The sequence below is a fragment of the Amblyomma maculatum genome, chromosome 10 (assembly GCF_055883805.1).
Source record: "Amblyomma maculatum isolate TAMU_Amacu chromosome 10, ASM5588380v1, whole genome shotgun sequence".
Taxonomy (NCBI): domain Eukaryota; kingdom Metazoa; phylum Arthropoda; class Arachnida; order Ixodida; family Ixodidae; genus Amblyomma; species Amblyomma maculatum.
In genome coordinates, this window is record NC_139353.1 from 11,755,492 (window position 1) to 11,772,726 (window position 17,235).

Genomic DNA, 17,235 nt, shown 5'->3' on the forward strand with positions numbered 1-17,235 from the left:
ACTCAAGTTACCGACATTCTAGTGGAAATTAAGAAGAAGAAATGGGCATTGGCAGGACATGTAGTGCGAAGAGAGGATAACCTATGGTCGCTTAGGGTAACAAACTGGATTCCAAGGGAAGGAAAGCGTAGCAGGGGGCGGCAGAAAGTTAGGTGAGCGGATGAGATTAAGAAGTTCGCAGGGGTCAATTGGATGCACCTAGCACAGAACCGGGTTAAGTGGAGAAATATGGGAGAGGCCTTCATTCTGCAGTGGGTATAGTCAGGCTGACGATGATGATGATGATGATGATGACCCATTAACTTTGTCAGGCGTGTGAAGAGAAGGAGAAGAAGCAGCAGGTGAGCGATGTAGAATAACAAGCGAGCGCCGCTAGATCCGCGCTACAGTGAACTCTATAGAATATTCTAGTTCACTGTATCCGCGCGCTACATGTGCGGAGGCTGTGCGGCCACTAGGCACGTCAAGGCCACATGAACCAAGGCCTGGGGGTTGCCGTAGGATGATGATAATAGCTGGTTGAGGTCTGTACCCTCACAGGAGTACTGCACCTAGTGCATCCTCTCTTCCAATTTAGAAGGCAAGGTTTCACTTTGAGTCGATGCGTTCTATATATATATTTAGCCACATAACTGACGTATCGTAATTTGACGCGGAGCTTTTTGGCGTCTTGTCCCAGTGGAAGAGAAGTGATTAGTTGTCACGCACTCTGAAATAGTACATTGCTCTCACATTTCTATTTTTTATAACACTCGCAAGAAAAGGGAACTCGGCGCACAAATACGCCGCATTTCCTTGTGGGTTGTTTTGAGAGAAGCACTCTCGTCACTTAAGAAAATGCTTGTGACGGTCTATAGGCCACAAAGGTGGCAGCTGTAGTATTTAACGGCTTCAAGCTGCTTTCCTGAACGTGTGATTACAATCTATGGCGACAGGGGAACTTCCGGCAAGTCCTCTTAAAAAGCTCTTTATCAAAAACATACCCTGGGTTAAAGCAATAAGTTTTTTTCAAGGTACTTGAAGTGCTTTCTGTGTTCTTCACTAATGCGGTGAAGCCCATAGGATAGACAGGTTACAATGGACCCTCTGAGAAAAGAATGCCTTCAGCACAGGTGCGACCACCTTGAATATATATTTTGCATCCGTGTATTGGAGTCTCACCAAGTGAGTCGTATGCTCTCAAAGGGTGATTAACAAAGAAGGCTTTAGTTCCCCACTTGTCCTTTCCGAAGACTTAGAGAATACAGGTAAAGGTTGTGTCTTCTCATCGGCTTCAAGCTTTCCTACTAGAAAATAAACATCAAATCGTCGCTTTAATTTCCTTTCCTACATACGTCTTCTTCCCCTACAGAGACTCAAATACAGAAGTCGCGGAGCTTATTTCATGTTTTTCCAGTGGTCTCTTCATAAAAAGACAAGAGGCAGATTTTTTGCTGTGTAGATTCAAATGACACATTCATATTGGAATACCTCTGTAAGGAAATGCTTGGATGCCAGTTTTTATATCAACGTCGATTGAAGTTTTACAGCCACTATGGACTCGCATAAATCAGCGTAGCAAGTGCTCCCCCCTATTCTCCTTAAGGGCTCCTCTACAGAAATATTGGCTTGAGGTTGATAGTTTCTGGCGCTAAACTTTTGCCTGGTGTCCTAATGTTTTTCTTGCTGGTCCAGATGATACTTCGTCTCGCAAGGAATGTATGAAAAAAAAAAAAAGCTCGGATATTTTATTTTACCTAGGATAAAAAATTATTAACGTAATAACAGGCTAAAATAGCCTATAGGGCGTGAACAGCTGAGCACTTGGGGTATGATATAATATTAGAGCAATGCTAAAGGTTTGACGAAGGCGTAGTTTACTGAAATTAGGACTACGCAGGGAATTTAATGGTGCTGAAGAGCTGATATATGGAAAGCTTCACAATTTTCGGGTAAGTGCAATTATTCCGCTAAACGTGTCCTTCACTTTATGAAATTCTTTTAGCACATTTTACTAGGGACAGTTTCGCCATCTGCAGTGTAGCATGGCGTATTAGTAGTCTTCTACGGATTTAATTACCTCCTGCAGGTCTTTCATTTCGGCATGACTGGTAGGCCCAACGTGTACAAAATAACACGGCGTGATGCGTCACCTAGATTCTGGGGCTTTCGTCAGTGGTGCTTTGATTGAGAGACAATGACGTTGGAGTGACGCTGTAAGAGTAGTCGTCATAAAGCATTAAACGTGGATCACGAGTGCGCGAAAATGTCGTTGTGTGCAAGCATGACTGAGAGCTTTTCGATGCGGCGTGCTCCTACTGGATTGCTCCTAATGTCATATCAGGAGAATAAAATGCAACTTGGATATAAGGAAAGACAGTAAAACGTATTACCCGCTTAGAAATCTTAAGCAGTTAAGCTGGTTCCAGATGGTGTATAGAACAATACCCAGTTTGTCCGAGCTGGAATCAATGAGAATTATTTGAGAAAACCTTCAATTGTCTTCGTATGCATCGCGAAATGTGGCGCCATCCGGCCGATTACCACTTCGTCAGCTAAATTCTACAAGGTGCAACGGTAGAAATGGCAGAACACAGGAAAATGATTATTTCAGTACTTTCTGCTGGTGTCATTGGCATTCTTTACAGAGCCGGCATTCGTACAGCGTTCACCACAGCCAACTGATGATGTCATCTAATGTTACCACGTCACGTACGGGCTGGACTCAAAACCAAACTGGATCTGAAAGAAAACAGAATTTGAAAACAAAAGCGCACTCTAATCCAGGGCCTTTTCATCGGTATAGCGTATTTTTAGGTACGAACGCAGAAAATAGGCACAGATACCCAAAATAGGTGTTTATAGAATATGTAAGACCAATATTAAACGTACACTCAACATTTATTTCATGCTGATATATATAAAAACCATGCGCCTATGTTGGATTAAAAAAATCATTTGGCTAAATTTCGATCTCTAGTTATGGTGTTCATTATGTACGGAAGTCAGACCAGCTGCTCGCGAAAGCAGCGGCGTGCAGAACCACTCCAAACCATGTCCACTGAGAAGTACACGCACGTAATCGTTATATGCCAACTCATGACCTAGAAATAGCGCGACATCTGGCGAGTCTTTCTTTCTTTCTTTTTTTTTTTTTTTTTTTTTTTTTAAGGCACGCAAGGGAGAGCGCGCAGACAAATGAGCTGCTGTAGGTGGAAATAAACAGCTGTGGATGGGGACTGCTCTAAACAATCATGTGCTTCTAAAAGGGCAATACGACTACATGTTTAAGGCGATATCTTTAAATCCCCATTTTCTAAATAATCCATTGCTTTTGAAGCGTCACGAGCGTGCCATCTGACAGGGAGTAGTTGGTAGATGACTTAGTCTGACACTTCCAGGTTGGCACAAGATCGAATGATATAGCCTAGTTGACAAGAGATATCAACTCAGGCAGCCACTTTGAGGTTCGAGGATGAGATGGGGATCGAACCTTCTGCAACCCCTAGATTAAAAGGGTTGATTAAAACGAGTGTTTGGGTTTACGTTCGGTGACTTTAATATATTGTGGTAGCCTACGACTATATGTAATGAGTCGCTACTATATGTAATGAGACGAATTAGCCTAAATCTGAAGAAGGAACGCAATAGATTAGTAAGAAAGAAACCCTTCAACGAATTAGCGGTGAGGGGGAGGGCAGAAGAGTTCAGGATCTCGCTACAGAATAGGTATTCAGCTCTAACTGAGGATGGCGACATTACCCTAGAGGCAAGGAACAATAATTTCAGAGATATCATTACTGAGTGCGCGGTAGAAGTAGGCGGTAGGATAGTTAGAGAGGATACCGGTAAGCTGTCTAAGGAGACAAAAGATTTGATTAAGAAACGGCAGAGTATGAAAGCTTCCAATCCAACAGACCAGATCGAATTGGCCGAGATATCAAAGCTAATCAATAAGCGCAAGGTGGCCGATATAAGGAAGTATAACATGGAGAAAATTGAGCATGCTGTAAAGAACGGGGGAAGGCTTAAAGCGGTAAAGAAGAAATTGGGCATAGGCAAAAACCAGATGTATGCGATAAGGGACAAGGCGGGCAACGTCATCACTAATATGGACAAGATAGTCAAAGTAGCTGAAGAGTTCTATACAGATCTCTACAGTAGCCGAAGTAGTCAGGACCGTAATGAGATTGGCGGTAGGGAAAAACAGTCAGACGTTCCACCAGTGACGAAGGACGAGGTCAAGAAAGCACTAGAAACTATGAAAAGGGGGAAATCAGCTGGAGAGGATCAGATAACTACAGATTTGCTGAAGGACGGGGGGGATATCGTGCTAGAAAAACTGGCCACCCTGTATACACAGTGCCTGATGTCATCGACGGTACCGGAAGCATGGAAGAATGCAAACATTATCCTCATTCACAAGAAAGGGGACTCTAAGGACCTTAAAAATTACAGACCAATCAGCTTACTGTCTGTTACGTATAAGGTATTTACTGAGGTAATCGCTAATAGAATCAGGACAACCTTGGACTGCAATCAAGCAAAGGATCAAGCAGGGTTTCGGAAACGGTACTCTACTATCGATCATATCCATACCATCAATCAGATGATAGAAAAATGCTCGGAATATAACCAGCCCTTATACATAGCATTCATTGATTACGAAAAAGCATTTGACTCAGTTGAAACCTCGGCGGTGATGCAGGCATTGCGAAATCAGGGGGTAGACGAGCCATACGTGAAAGTGCTGGAAGATATATATAGTGGCTGCACAGCAACCATAGTTCTGCATAAGGAAAGTAACAAAATTCCCATAAAGAAAGGTGTTAGGCAAGGAGACACAATCTCCCCAGTACTATTCACAGCTTGTTTAGAGGAAGTATTCAGAGACTTGGAATGGGAACAGTTAGGGATAAGGGTAGATGGAGAATATCTCAGTAATCTGCGATTTGCTGATGACATTGCCTTGCTAAGCAACTCGGGAGATGAACTGCAAATAATGATTGATGACCTAGACAGGAAAAGTAGAAAGGTAGGCTTGAAAATCAATATGCAGAAGACTAAGGTAATGTTCAACAGCCTCGGGAAGGAACAGGAGTTTACATTAGGTAGCGAAATACTGGAAGTAGTAGGCGAATATACCTACTTAGGACAGGTAGTAACCGCAGATCCGGACCATGAAAAGGAAATAACAAGAAGAATAAGATTGGGATGGAGCGCATTTGGCAAGCACTCGCAGATTATGACTAGCAGCTTACCGGTATCGCTCAAGAGGAAAGTATACAACAATTGCATCTTGCCTGTACTCACCTATAGGGCTGAAACGTGGAGGCTAACCAAGAGAGTTCTACTTAAGTTGAGGACAACCCAGAGGGCTATGGAACGAAAAATGGTAGGGGTAACATTAAGAGATAGAAAGCGTGCAGAGTGGGTCAGAGAAATAACTCAAGTTAACGACATTCTAGTGGAAATTAAGAAGAAGAAATGGACATGGGCAGGACATGTAGTGCGAAGAGAGGATAACCGATGGTCGCTGAGGGTAACAAACTGGATTCCAAGGGAAGGAAAGCGTAGCAGGGGGCGGCAGAAAGTTAGGTGGGCGGATGAGATTAAGAAGTTCGCAGGGGTCAAGTGGATGCAGCTAGCACAGAACTGGGTTAAGTGGAGAGATATGGGAGAGGCCTTCGCCCTGCAGTGGGTACAATCAGGCTGATGATGATGATGATGATGATGATGATGATGATATGTAATGAGTGTGAGAAATAATAAAGACAAGTCGATTAGTTAGTGAGTATTATGGCCTTAGTGCGACTAGATCATAAGAGAGTAGCAATATGCATTTATGTTGACGAGGATCTGCAGAGGGAATCGGAACACGGATGTTATTAAGGCTTTGGTGTCTTAGCCTCAAAGGCTAAGTTCAAGACTCCTTCAGATTCATTTTACTTACACGTAGTGCCTTTCACAACCTGATGAAAATTAGCAGTACAGCATGCAAACCAACTACATCATGACAGTTATTTCAGCCTAGTGTCTACAGATAAATATTGAACCTTAAAAAAAATACTGTTTTGTTTATTTCCTAATCCTGCCTATATTTACCGTGTGTTTTCTCGGAGTTAGCAAAAATAGGCGGTATACTGCTTCGAGAACAGGGCTTGTTTACACCTTGTTTCTCGAAGCCATTCTTCTGCAAAGCAAGATATATACCGACCAGCATGTGAATACGCTCGTTCTCGCAGCACTTGAAACACGGCGGAAAATTCCGGTTCGCTGCTGCTCCAAGATAATAGTTGTAGAAACAGAGCCACTGTTTGCGAACTAGCCTTGACTCCTTGTTCCTCGCAATTTTTCGTTGCACTGGGTGAAACCGATGGAAAAGAGTAAAGCCCGTGTCTCAATATCTGTTTACCTTGGAACTCCTGCTGAGTCTCTTTCATCGCGAATGGAAGAAAAACATTGACGGGAGTCACCAGCGTATGTTAGAGCTCTGTGTAACCAGTTTCTCCCGAACAGGATTGAAATTGCATCTTCGGTATAAATACTTTGCTCTCTTACCAAACGCCAATGCAAACACTGAGCGTTTTCTGGCATGTCTGTTCAAGCAGGGGGCTGCAAAGAAAATCTGGAAAATACAGTTTGCAGCTTAAGCCATTTTTTGAACCTGCATAACTTTTGAGATTACGAAATTATAGAATGACTCCACTCTATTCAAATAAAGATACTTCTCCACGTTGGGTGTCCTGTTACAGATGTGCTGTTGTGCCAATATGCCACTGAGAGAAAATTTGAGACAGTTTACTGTACGTTATCGACATCTGCATTTCCGTTTTGTGAAGAAATGTTTAATTTTTTTCTCTTAGAATTTAAGCTGTCATCACGTGTTCCAGAGTACTCTCATATTTCTTTCTCGTTTATGCCGGAGTTACAACTCACAAATAAAAACCCGTTCGTCAAACTAGATGGTACTTTATTTCAATACACTGACAGCAAGAAAACTTGGAAAGTATGCTTTGCTGGTTGACGTTGGAAATTGGTGATTGTAGCTTCCTTCTTTCAATGTGGCGCGGTAGTCTGCCGATAATTCAGTAGGCTTGAAAAAGTTCAGGCTCTTTGACTGGTCTGCTTTCTCGGCTAACAATTACTAAAAAAAGAAAAAAAAAACTGCATGCCCGCATGAATACGGGCACAAGAGGGCTCAAGTCATGTTTGGCCTGAGGGTTCTGTAGTTCATTTTTGCGGATTGTAGATGTAAAATTTATTTATTGCAGCTCCATAAAATATCACAGGAAGCAAATCATAACATTGAATAGCACTTCCTTTTAAACTTTTCTTTTACTGTACAAGCTTGCAGAAAATCATAAAAACAAACCGAATTGATAGCACTGGGGCTAGAGCGTAGAAAATTGCATATAATAAAGATTGAGCTAAGCAGCTTATGTGTGCAAAAATACGGGCTCACTTTTTGGCTGCGGACGTAGCTTTTCAGTCTTGAAGGCTGAGCAAAACCAAACTATCATAAACATTCTAGCCGGCCAAAATATGCCTAGGCGCCTAAACGTAACAATCATACTTTCGGATAGTAACTCTAATAGCTCATTGTGTAAAATATTGCGCCAGTAGGTGTAGTTTTAAGATGCGCTAACTGATTCCTCTACAAATTTGTATTCAGATCTTTGCCACCAGTGCACTCCGGAAGCCATGAACATATTCGAAATCATCGAATGCATTGTGGTTCCGCAAGAGCACTAGGCAAGATTTGTACATTGTCATAATAAAGCCATCACTCGTGACGGCACGCATTAAGTCGGAATAAAGGCCATCTTTCAAGCTTAGCAAGTTGTCTAAGGTAGCGGACTTGTGAAGCATCCTACTATGTAGGACGGCGCAAACGTCGACACTGAAAAAAAAAAATTATGGAGACACTTAATCGCCGGTGTTAATATGGTATGACGCGACAGCGTTTCACTCACATGGGCGATCTTTTCACTTTATGTAATATTTAATTTTCGTACTTTTGTATTTTTCGTTTGTAAATTTTGTACACATTGGTACTTTGCGTGTGCAAACATTGGCGTTTCGTTCTATGCAGTCCGGCACTTTTAAACGCATTTTACATTTTAATTATTATAATTATTTATTTAATTTCAAATTACACCCTCAAATTTTTTACAATTAGCATCATTAAGCATTGGCCTTTCATTCTGAGTAGTTTTGACACCTTTGAAACCCCCTTTTTAATGTTTTCAATTTATTTTTATGATAATTGATTAATATTAAGTGCAATGATTTCACTGACTCGTCATCGTCTATCACTCATCAATCAATCATCAACCACTAGAACCACAAATTACCATGACGCAGTTTTTTTACACCAACACACGCCAACGGCTTTTCGAAAAGACCGAACGAACTGTATAAGCTATCGCTAAATATTTTAGTCTATCTTAGAGCAGACCTCTTTTATGAAATTTAAAATCATTTTGCACCGATAAATATTTTACCTTCCATAAATTACCGAACATTTGATGCATGATGGTTTAATGCGGACACATTTTCTAGCTCATAATTCTTCGCATAGCCTTTTCTTCCAAGTCATCCTTTCCCAAAGGAAGTCGGAATAAATTCAGTGGGAACCGCTATGCGGAATTATCATTTGGTTACAGCGGGATGGACACGGATGTCCTTCTTCTGACAGTTCACCAAGATACCCCCTATTCTATAGCGGTGCCTGCTCATGCCTGACGCTGTGGCTAAGAGCAAAATGATAGATAAGAAGTAACTCCAACCGTGGATTCCTAGAACTAACCGAAGACTACGATTCTGAAGTACGATTGTACCTCAGAATCGATTTTTTATCCGCAGTATCCACTTGCTGGACGGCAGAAAATTGAATCACTGTAATCGTCATTTACAAAGCTTCCAGCAATATTTGTCTTACCTGCAGCCTTTTACATTCCCCATGTCCGCTCAATTTGCAGGACCGAGGCTCTTATACATTAATTAAAAAATATATATAGTGCTCAGAATTTCACCGTCATTCGATGAGGAAACGAACGAGTGTTTCACAGTACATGCACACCAGCTATAATAATCTATGTATATTTAATTTCTGTGCAAAGCAAGCACAGCTCACAGAAAGGCGATGTTGAATGTTCGGTTAAGTCCATAGCAAATGATGATAAAATCGCGATCATTTCATTGATTATGGTGCGACGTCAGTGATCGTGCTGCCGATAACTGAGACTCTATAACAAATCGCCATTCGCATACAAGAATGGTTTATATGCTTGAATGGAAAAGTTTATGGTCACCCATGTTTATCTATGGATTTTTATAGTAAGCCACACAATGCCATTGAAATCTGTAGGCAGCTATAGGAAACTATATGTTCCTGAGGTTGAAGAATAATAGTCATGCAGTTATCTTTAACTGCCCATAGAGATGAAGATGACTCTGAACCTACAGACTACAAGCCATAAAATCAGTTTTAGCTAGTTATAGAAAACTGTACGTTCCTAAAACTATATACCAGTCGTCATATCAATGGCTGCATATAGAGGCGTAAATGCCTGTGAAGCCAAAGTCTGTAAGCTATAGAAACAGTCTTAGATAGCTCTAGAAAATGTATGTTCCTGAAGCTATAGACCAGTAGTAATACAGTTAGCTTTAGCTGTCTAAAGGAACGTAAATACCTCTAAATCTACAGACTGCAAAACATATAAGCTGTTTTACCTGCCTATAGAAAATTGTATGTTCACGGAGATATAGATTTAGTAGTCATTAGCGACCTACAGAGAGGTAAATGGCTCTAAAGCTAAAGCCTGCAAACCATATAAACAGTTCATGTAGCTATAGAAAACTGTATGTTCCAAAACCTATCGACCTGTAATCAAACAGTTTTCTTTCAGTTCAGTTCAGTTCAGTTCAGTCGTTCAGTCGTGTCCGACTCTTCGTGACCCTATTGACCATGTCACGCCACGCTTTCCGGTCTCTCACTATCTTCCTAACATCACATAACTTCATCTGCAGTGCCTCGAAGATGCCATCTAACCATCGCGCTCGCTGCCTACCCCTTCTCCGGCGACCCTCAACCTTTCCCAACATCAAATCTTTCTCCAGCGACTCCTCTCTTCTCATCAGATGACCAAAGTAGCTGAGCTTTAACTTTAGAATTTGACCCTCCAATGAGCATTCAGGGTTTATGGTCGACAATATGGACTGATTTGATCTTCTGGCAGTCCAAGGAACTCTCAAGAGTCTTCGCCAACACCACAATTCAAACGCGTCAATTCTTCGGCGGTCAGCCTTTTTCACAGTCCAACTCTCGCATCCATACATCACAACTGGAAAGACCATAGCACGAGTTATACGGATCTTGGTTGGCAGACTAATGTCTCTGCTCTTTACAAGGCGGTCAAGGCTAACCATTGCTCTCTTTCCAAGAAGCAGGCGTCTCCTAATTTCATGGCTGCAGTCTCCTTCCGAGGTAATCTTGGAGCCCAAGAAGAGAAAATCTGTCACAGCTTCCACTTCTTGTCCCTTGATGCTCCAGGACTTGACAGGGCAAGACGCCATGATCTTTGTCTTTTTAATGTTCAGTTTAAGCCCAAACTTCTCACTCTCTTCTTGTACGCGCATCAGAAGTCTCTTGAGTTCCGCTTCACTTTCTGCCATTAAAGTGGTATCATCGGCATATCTAAGGTTGTTGATACGTTCTTCAGCAATCTTCAGTCAGCTGAAGACTCGTCCAGACCGGCCTTCCTCATGATGCACTCTGCATATAGGTTAAATAGGCAGGGCGACAGTATGCAGCCTTTCCTCACTCCTTTCTCAATCGGAAACCAATCAGTAAGACCATGCCCAGTTCTGACTGTGGCCTCTTGCCCTTCATACAGGTTCCTGAGGAGACAGATGAGGTGAATTGGAACTCCCATCTCTTGGAGAGTTTGCCACAATCTGCTGTGATCTACGCAGTCAAACGCTTTCGCATAATCAATAAAGCAGAAGTAGATGGGTTTCTGGAACTCTCTTGCATTTTCCATGATCCAGCGAAGGTTGGCAACTTGGTCTCTAGTTCCTCTGCCCTTGCGAAACCCAGCTTGCACGTCCGGAAGCTCCCGATCCACATACTGCTGCAGCCTACCTTGGAGGATTTTCAACATCACCTTGCTAGCATGCGAAATAAGCGCGATCGTGCGGTATTTGGAACAATCTTTGGCACTGCCTTTCTTTGGAATGGGGATGTAAACTGACCTCCTCCAATCCTGTGGCCACTGCAGCGTTGTCCAAATCTTCTGACATAATGTATGCAGAATTTTAACAGCGTCATAGTTGAGGTTTTGAAGCAACTCAGCTGGAATGCCATCAATTCCGCTAGCTTTGTTCTTAGCAAGGCTGGCTAAGGCCTATTCAACTTCACTCTTCAGGATGCCCGGCTCGAGATCAGTGATCACAACCGTCTTATGTTGGGTTTGCACATTCGGGTCCTCTTGTACAGTTCTTCTGTGTATTCCTGCCACCTCTTCTTTATCTCTACGGCTTCAGTGAGGTCCTTGCCTCGTTTGTCCTTTATCACGCCCAGCTTAGCACAGAAGCTTCCTTTGTTATCTTTGATTGTCTTATACAGAGCTCTTGTGTTCCTTAATTGGCTGTTGTCCTCAACTGCTTGGCACTGTATGTTCAGGAAGGCATTCTTATCTCTCCTTGCTATTATCTGAAAATCCGCATTGAGAACCTTGCATCTTTCTCTTTCCCCCATAACTTTTGCCATCCTCCTTTCCTCAGCTATTTGCAAAGCCTCTTCAGATAACCAGTTTGCTTTCTTGCATTTCTTTTGCTTTGGAACTACTTTAGTAGCAACTTCCTGTATTATATCACGAACATCAGTCCACATCTCTTCGGGCTCTTTGTCTTCTAGATCTAATTCTTGAAATCTATTCCTCACCTCCACAGCATATTCTAATGAAACTTGATCCAGATTATACCTGAAAGGCCTTCTAGTTTTCTGCGTTATCCTCAATCGAAGCTTAATCTTGGCAACAAGAAGCTGATGATCGGTGCCACAATCGGCCCCAGGCCTTGTTTTTACTGCTTGTATAGCGCTTCTCCATCTCTGCCGGCAAATAATATAATCGATCTGATTCCTGTACAGACCGTCCGGTGAAGTCCATGTGTACAGGCGCCTCTTGTGCTGTTGAAAATAAGTATTCGCTATGGTCAGGTTGTTTTCTTGACAAAACTCTACTAGCCTCTGCCCAGCTTCGTTTGGCTCACCAAGACCGAGCTTGCCTGTAATTCCGGATATTTCTTCACTCCCTACCTTAGCATTCCAGTCTCCTATGAGAAAAACACAATTTTCTTTAGCTGCCCGTAGAGAAGTGAATGCATTTAAACAATGACCGCAAGCTGCATAAAAAGTATAGAAAACTGCGTGTTTTTGAAGCTATAGACTAGAGTGACGCAGTTACGATTGGCAGCCACGGAGATGTAAATGGCGCTACAGCCGTAAATGCAAGCCATATAAACAATTTTAGCTAGCTGTCGAAAATTGCGTGCTCCTCATGATATACAACCTGTTGTCATAAAGATGTCTGCAGCTGCCTATAGAGATGTAAATGCCTCTGAAGCTACGACTGCGAGCCATGCAAACGTTTTTGGCTGGCTATTGAATGTTGTATATACTAACAAATACAGACCAGCACTCATACGCCTTTTTTAACGGCCTATAGAGAGTACATCGCCGCTTCGAATGTCTCTCACGCTTTAGCCTTCCACGTGACTAAGAGTTGTATGCTGTATGCAACAAGAAATTGTATGACACCACCAGGACCACTGTGCGATGAACGGCTGCTTGACAATTTAGATACGAATTTGGAACAGAAATACACGAATACCTACACACAGGAACAGAGACGAAGGTGCGTATATCACCGGTTCGAATCACGCTCGCGAGCTGCCTTGAAGTTAACTAGCAGATATACGCTATATGGTACAGTGAATGGAATGACTTCAACCGCAATGCTGTACGATGAACCGATTGCGTCATAGTTCTAGTACAATTTGTGGGGCCACTGTCGCCACATGAACGCCGCCTGAGGTGACTACCTCAGACCCATAGTGGTTTTAGTCGTGGTGACCAATGGCTATTTTCAGTTATTTAGGCATCGAATTGAAAACAAGCGTTCAAGGAGTTATAGCACGGTTCCTGCATAGATGTACAGATCAATAATCAAACTATAAATTTTCGTAAGAAGTTTAAGGCTAACCATAGAGAGTACTAAAGGCGGCACTACATAAGCAAGCACAATTCCTAGGACACCTTGAACACATCGGACTACAGCAAAAGTAAGCACTGTCATAGAACGGCTATAGCTATTTGGGTCAAGTGCTCATGGCCTACTATACGAAGAATTTTCTATAGCTGACCATAGAAAAATGGTAACGACTGCAGTACATAGGAGATCAGAAGTCCATAGAATAGGTCAAAGATCCTATAGCACGGGCTAGAGTAAAAGCTAAAGACTGTCATAGGAACAGCTATAGCTATTTGGGCCAGATTCTTAAAGCCAACCACAAAAAGGATGTTTCTATGTTGGTCATAAGAAAAATTTGTACCTAACCATAGAAAATAATAAACACTGCAGTACATAGCAGCCACAAGTCCGTAGAATAGGCTAAAGGCTTGCATAGCACAGGCTATAGCAAAACATAAGGACTGCCATAGGAACGGCTATAGATATTCAGACCATGTACTTACAGTCGACAGTGAAATTATTTTCTTTAACTGACCATAGAAAAATTTTGTATGGGCTATCATGATTGGTCTTATGGAATATAATAATGAAGCATGTGATACTGCTCATGATTATTCACAATGAAATATTTCTTCATTCCTTGGTTAAAGACGAATTCATCACAGTCATGATAACGCTGATTTTGATGGTGTGATGATTGTTATGTTTACAATAAAAATGTAAAATAACAGCGATGAAGGATGATATGAAGGAAGAGACATGTAGTGATCATAGGGGATTACAATATCGACTTTGACTCTAGTAACCCTGCTAAAGTTCAACTTCTTGATTATGCTTGAAATGGTTGAGAGAGCGTGATTGAATAACCTACGAAAGTCCCATCCAATGCTCCACAGATTTTTCTAAGTCTGCAAGTTGCTCCGGTGTAGTTTGTTCAGGATTGAGCGATCATCTACCAATATTTGTAGTATTACCGACCGCCACGCGTATACAATGCACAAATAATACCATCCGTATCATCAATGACGGCGGAAAAAACCTTTCATTCCCTTGTTGAAAACTTGAACTAGGCGAACGGATATAACGAACCCGATCCATCTATGTCCTACAATATTTTAATGTCTGAATTAAAATTTTGTTACGATATTGACAAATTATATTGACTTTTTTTTAACACGTACCTATAAATAGATCTACTGGCTACAGCCTGCGTCAAACTTCAGTTGTGGTCAATACGCCTCGTACTAACTACGGAACACAATCAATAGAGTACCAAATCATGTGTAATTCTCATTCCTTTGTAGTAGATGCTGCTAAAGATTGTTTTACGCCCAGGGGTTTTAAACGCATGCATCTGCTCGTCTTTCCTTTCTGTATAATGTTGTGTCTTAGACGACAAGTGCTTACTTCTAGTTTTGTTTGATAAGCTGTTATGCTTACGGTTCGAACAACCCTTCTGTATAGCATTTCTGCTTTAGTTTTGTACATGATTTAGTGAGCATTATTTCTTTTATCTGTATATATTTACAAGAACTGTTTATGATGTGTCTGTTGTGTAAATGACGGTGAAGATTGCGTTTTCTTGTTGTATAATGCAATACTGCTCCTACTGCTGTACCCCGGCGAGGTCAGGACTCAATCAGGAGGTTCAGCACCTCCTTTTTTTCTTGCCTAGTGGGCAATACCTGTATGTTGCTTGAAAAAAAAAAAAAATAAACAAACAAAAAATATCCACTAGGAATGCGCATTCCACGAAACCACCGTTTCCATGGCGCGTCTTTCTGTGTGCAGAAAGATAGGTTAAAAACAAAACGCTGTTTGCAAAAGCAAAGACGGAGACGTCGACATACTCCCTGGGTTTACAATATGCTCCACGAAGCATGATTTTAGTCACGAGCCTCGAACGCTTGAGATAAGCTCTTCGCAGCCGTAAGTAAAGTCCCTAGTAAGTAGCTCATGTAAGCTCGTGGTACTAATATTAGGATGCCTTAGCAAATACTCCATGCCGCCTGCCTACAAGCGCGGTTAAGTGGTACTAAAGAGAGAAACCGCACCACATTTGCGTCTCAAAGCAGTGCTTAAAGCTAATCAGGACGTTGACCTGAGCGCCCATGAAGCTGCATATTTGCCTATAACAAAACAAGAAAGCACAACTTTATACAATTCTTGCAAAAAAAAAAAATAATTTTAGTTCATTCCACTTTTTCCCCTTCGCATAGGGATTTCCCTCCTTATGCAAGACTGTTCCGATGAACCCACAGTTTTTTTTTTTTTTTCATCCAGTTGTGAAACCCTAAAGGTTTGTCAAAGTTACCGTTTATTATTCGTGCGTAAGAAGTGTAACGTCTACCTTTGTGTACGCCGACAACTTCTATAAACTTAACATGCAACTGAAAGCTGTTCTTTTCATCCACTACTGCGCAATCATAAAACCGCCCCGCGGCGAATGTTAAACAATCTTCGAGCATTAGTCTACTCTTTAGAGCCTTGTTATTACCATGTGAGAACCCCTAATTCGTTCAATAGAGTGACGGCTAATGGATTAAATAAACGGCTGCTACCAAAGAAAATTATCCGACTGAGCGAGGAAGGAATCTGGTCGAACCTCCCGTCCACTTATCGCCATTCAGCTGCCTTTTGCAGCCGCGGCAGCGGCGCTGACAGGCGTGTCTAATGGGGCTCCTTGTGAACTGCCTTTGTCTTATCAGATGCGCGCCGTGCGTTTTAATGAAGCGGCGACGTAGGTCTTGACGTCAGCCCCACGGCGCCTAAGCTGATGAAGAACGAGAGAGTCTGCATGGTTGAGAATGTATCCCGGTAGGCAAGGTTAATGCCAAATAGGAATTGGGGTATGCGATTGTGCTAACCAAGGGCTTATATTATCACTGGCAAATAGTAGAACTGCTGGAACAGGGGCTGTGATTGTTTTCCAGTTCACTAAGACTTTTGAGCGGCGGGACATTATCTTGAGGTGGTTTGTTTGCAATTCACTCCTTCGCAATTACCACGTGTATCATTTGACGCCAGGATTTATTGAGAGCGGGGGGTGTTTGGTGATATTTACAATGTAATGCTAGAACCCTAGCTAGTGAAGCTAGTTTAACAGTGCTGTTAGAGGAACTAGAGGGCATGAAATGGGATGTCATAGGGCTGAGTGAGGTTAGGAGGCCGACTGAGGCATATACTGTACTGAAGGATGGGAATATACTGTGTTATCGAGGTTTAGAAGAGATGCGGCAACTAGGAGTAGGTTTCCTTGTCAATAAGTATATAGCGGGTAATATAGATGAATTTTAAAGTATTAATAAGAGGGTGGCAGGCATCGTAATTAGGCTTAATAAGCGGTATATAAACTGAAGGTTGTACAGGCCTATGCACCTACATGTAGTTATGATGACCAGGCAGTTGAAAGCTTCTACGAAGATGTAGAATCGGCAATGCGAAAAGTAAAGACGCAGTATACTGTACCAATGGGCAACTTCAATGCCCAGGTAGGGAAAAAGCAGCCAGGAGACAAGGCAGTAGGTGACTGTGGCATTGGTTATAGGAATAGCAGGGGGGAGTTACTAGTTGAGTTTGCAGAGCGCAATAACTTACGAATCATGAATACCTTCTTCAGCAAACGGAAGAACCGGAAATGGACATGGAAAAGTCCTAACGGGGAGACTAAAAATGAAATCGACTTCATAATGTGTTCAACCCCCGCCATTATTCAAGATGTAGAGGTAATCGGAAAAGGGCGATGCAGTGACCACAGCATGGTGAGGTCCCGAATTAGCCTAAATCTGAAGAAGGAACGCAACAGGTTAGTAAGAAAGAAACCCATCAACGAATTAGCGGTGAGGGGGAGGGCAGAAGAGTTCAGGATCTCGATACAAAATAGGTATTAAGCTCTAACCGAGGTTGGCGACATTATACCCTAGAAGCAAGGAACAATAATTTCAGAGATATCATTACTGAATGCGCGGTAGAAGTAGGCGGTAGGATAGTTAGAGAG

At 42.1% G+C, this 17,235-nt stretch overlaps 1 protein-coding gene across 1 annotated transcript in view; it reads left to right on the forward strand.

Moving 5' to 3' along the window:
• The window catches only part of LOC146175602 (retinol dehydrogenase 11-like), an 88,360-nt gene that overhangs the window by 15,781 nt on the left and 55,344 nt on the right, over nucleotides 1-17,235 (forward strand). The gene's annotated exons all lie outside the window — the stretch shown is intronic.